A 3,827-nucleotide genomic window follows, 5' to 3' on the forward strand; every position below is an offset into this window, starting at 1 on the left:
TATATATATATATATATATATATATATATATATATATATATATCGCTTTGAGCACTATTTTCGAAACAAGTATGTTTGCCCGCCGCGTTGTTATTTCGCGCCAGCTGACCGCGAGGCATCCCAGAATCCGTCGGTCCAGCGATCGCGGGGCCACGGGTGGGTATTCTCAGTCTTATAGCTTGTCGTCCTCGCGAGGCTCGTTTCTCGCGCGCGTATTCGTCTCCCTCGATACGTTCTAATTCCGTAGACACGTGCCCGGATGGAAACAGATGTACCCGTTCCTCCCCTGTGCTCCACCACCTCCTGGCTGCTCCCGCGTCTCCTGTCGTATAAATATATTCGGTGGGCTTGAGTCGTTGAATCGTGACCGGGTATGTCGGCCCTCACCAGTGCCGTACTTAGATGTGTGATATAAAGTTACCGACGTGTGGCTGGCGCCATACTGGCCAGACATTCCCAGTATTCGTCGTCCGGGTGACACTGTAGCACGAATTCGACGCTGAGGATATTTCTTCCTCGCACCGGACATCTGCACGAAAGCAACAATGGCTTGGAATAAAATATGGATCGATGCTCGGCGACATCGAATTAATTTTAATCGTGAGCCAATTTGGCTCCATTAGTTGCGATCTATCTTGCGTCACGTATAAGAGACGGAGATTTATAATAGATAATTGTGTAACAGTAAAAGAGAGAAAGAGACAGATTGTGTTTATTTACAATCTCTCATTTATATATTCATCGGTATGTACATTTGAAATCCCGTTCCCAGATCTTTTTTCGGTTGGGAATAAATTGACGTTTAAGTGATTCTGAGATCAAAACAATATTTTAATCCTACTGTTATTCCGTTTATTTATGCATCATATCTATGAATTTCGTCACAAAAAGTCGAATATTATTACAAAAATACATTGTTCATAATTAATAATGTTTATGATTAATTACATAGAAACTTAATTATTTGCGAACAGCGTCTTTTGTATTTCATTTACAATTGGGCGCCTCGCTGTTAAAAATTTGAACAGAACGAAGCGTTCCCCGAAACGGAGGCGCGAAGTTCTCTGCCTCGGGAATGCGGGGGTCGGCAGATAGATAAGTAGATAGTTAGATAGCTGGGTGTAGGTAGGTAGATAGGTAGGTGGATAGTCCCGGTGTAACCGCATTGGCATACGCGCTCGTGTTGCATTATTATGCATCGCATGCGAACGCAGCGCACGTTTGTCGGGTCGGTTCGAGGCGGATCGGAGAACAGGATGAATCCTAGGAACACGGACTTACCCAGAAGGGAGGAAGTACTGAACCGACGACATCCTCATCCCGATGTGCGAAATACAGAATATGTTTTACCTTCTTCTTTCTTTTCGTCTCTCTTTTCTTATACGATTGAACGTTCTCCATTTCGTCGATGCGACGTTTCTCCCACGCGAGAACAATGACCGCGTACAATGACCTGATTCTTTAAAAGAGGTCATTCGCCAGGCGACACCTGTCCCCGCGATACTTGATCGTGTTTTAATTTCATGTATCCCCATTCGTGCATTCGAGGATAGTTTTTTTTTTTTCTAAGAGCAGAGGCGGAGAAAGCGTTGCATAGGTGTTCGCCTCCTTTTCCTTCTTCTTTACCTCCTTGTGTCGAATGAATCATCGAGTTCACATTGCTCGCTCGACACGACTGGCTTTATTATTCATGAGTCGGTAGTGCGAAACTCGGAATACGCACCTTAGCTGTATGCCACGTGCTGTCGAAACTGCCGGCAGAATCAAAGAAACATGATTTTCGTCAGAATGGAGATTATGATGTGAAACAATTAAAAAATTCTACCTCTAAGTTTGAGTGAAATATAAAAAAGTGTTGTAATTAATTACACATATATTTTAAAAATTGAATAATGATAAAGAGATGTAATGAAACAGCAATAATTAAATAAGTAATATAATAAATCATAATTTTCTAATGTAATAATTAGAATAATAAAGAAAATATGAAATATATTTTTTTAATATCAACATTTTTAAAAATATCAAATGGCTTTTCCAAGTAACAGAAGTGACGTCAAAAAGCAGCACAGTGATGTCTATTTCGGTCTGTTAGACGTCACTAATGCCGTCTTTTAACGTCACTCTGGCACTTAGATCATTCCGTATCTGTTCCGAAAGAAATGCCAAATGTACAATCCTTCTCGAATATGCACACGAGTACGTGTTCACTTCAAATCGTAATTGTTACGAGGAAAGAAAAGAGAGAGAAAGAGAATAGCGAAGTACGAAATTAGGAACACGTATTGTGCGTAATACGAAGCTGCGGAATCCTGAGCGATGACACGCGCGAACAATCACCTGGATATAATTTTATGGTCTCGCGTATCTTCGCTTATGCGAGAAGCGTAAATCGGATCCGCGGACGTCGTGTGCGTGTCGACATTGTCGAGGTGTACCTACCACGCAGAAACGTGCGTGTGCAAAAGGGCGACGCCGAGAAATGCGCGTGTGGCGCCAATGGCGGTGAATGCAACGCGACTCGAACGGAGCCGGCTGCGGAATGCAGTTTCGAGCCAAACTCAGAGGCAGTCTCGTCTCTCGGCTACTGTACGCAGAAACAAGAACGAAGAGAAGAAGAAGGAAAGAAAGAGATGCGTGGTAGAACGCAAAGAACGGACCCCGTTGTGAGCCCTCTGAGGCCCTTTATCATCGCGGATGCGAACGAGATGTCGAAGCGCACCGTGTTGGAGATACGATCCACCTTCTAACCGGTCGGTGTGGGTAGAAGATACTCTTTATTTTTCAGTATTTGAATAATACAGGTAGTATCCGGACATAAAATGCATTTAGATATTTAAAAAATGTATCCAGAGTACGAAGAAAAGTCACTTACAGCTTAAGTGCTTTATGTTGTTAGCCGCGGCAGCTCGTTTTTATTACGCAGTTTGTTTTTACGCAGAGATGCACTTACGAATTCTCGCAATTTTTTATTCGATATTGCCTCTCGGATGTGAAATGACTAACGCAGGTGCCAAAAAAAATTAACACCTACAAAAGATGGTTTAGACATTAAATTTTTGAATAATTAATATTTTTTATTTGATACTTTGTATACGTAAATATTTAAGTATCGATGCGTAAATAAAGAAAATTTTATCCTCTTATTATACAATAGTAAAGAATCTGCAAAAGAAACTGATTGCGATCTGATTTTAACATAATTTTTAATTTTAATGATTGAAGTAATTTAATCTTAATAATTGAAGCAATAATTAAAATGGTTGCTAACTTTACCATTAGAAATAATGAACGCTTAAATATGTTTCGAAAATCGCCTTGTTGAAGCGTTGTAGAAGATATAAATTATAATTTACTAGCTGCAAGCTGATGATCGTACATTAATCTTATCGCTTCTTAGTGCGTGGAAATAATCTTGAAATTCTCTTCGCAATTTGATTAACAAGTAACGCTGATACAAAAAATAAAGGAGAGAAAGAGGCGCCGACGAGCCTTTTCTGCAACGGCGCGGCCGTTCAGATCCACTTTTTGCGGCGCACAGGTAGAGGCGTTCCTCCGGCGTGTCTCTCCTGTGCTCGATGTGCTCGATGTCACGACGTCGCGCTGAATGACGTGGTGTAGTCGAGAGTTGTACGGCAAAACCCCGTAAGAGTGAAGGAGCCGTTAACTCGAACTGAGAAAGAGCTAGCCGGGTTCGAGTTCACGAGGAACACGAGCCGCGCGCTTTAATTACTTCTTTCGCACGACGTCGTTAATGATACCGCGATTATGATTCGGCTTTTATGGCCATTGAGAAACACGGCCCCTGCTGTCTCTCTCTCTCTCTC

At 41.8% G+C, this 3,827-nt stretch overlaps 1 pseudogene; it reads right to left on the reverse strand.

The window, feature by feature from the left end:
* Window positions 1-90: 90 nt before the first annotated feature.
* The window catches only part of LOC105619748, a 16,798-nt pseudogene continuing 13,061 nt past the window's right edge, over window positions 91-3,827 (reverse strand).

Source organism: Atta cephalotes (genome assembly GCF_000143395.1).
Source record: "Atta cephalotes unplaced genomic scaffold scaffold00022, whole genome shotgun sequence".
Classification (NCBI taxonomy): Eukaryota; Metazoa; Arthropoda; class Insecta; order Hymenoptera; family Formicidae; genus Atta; species Atta cephalotes.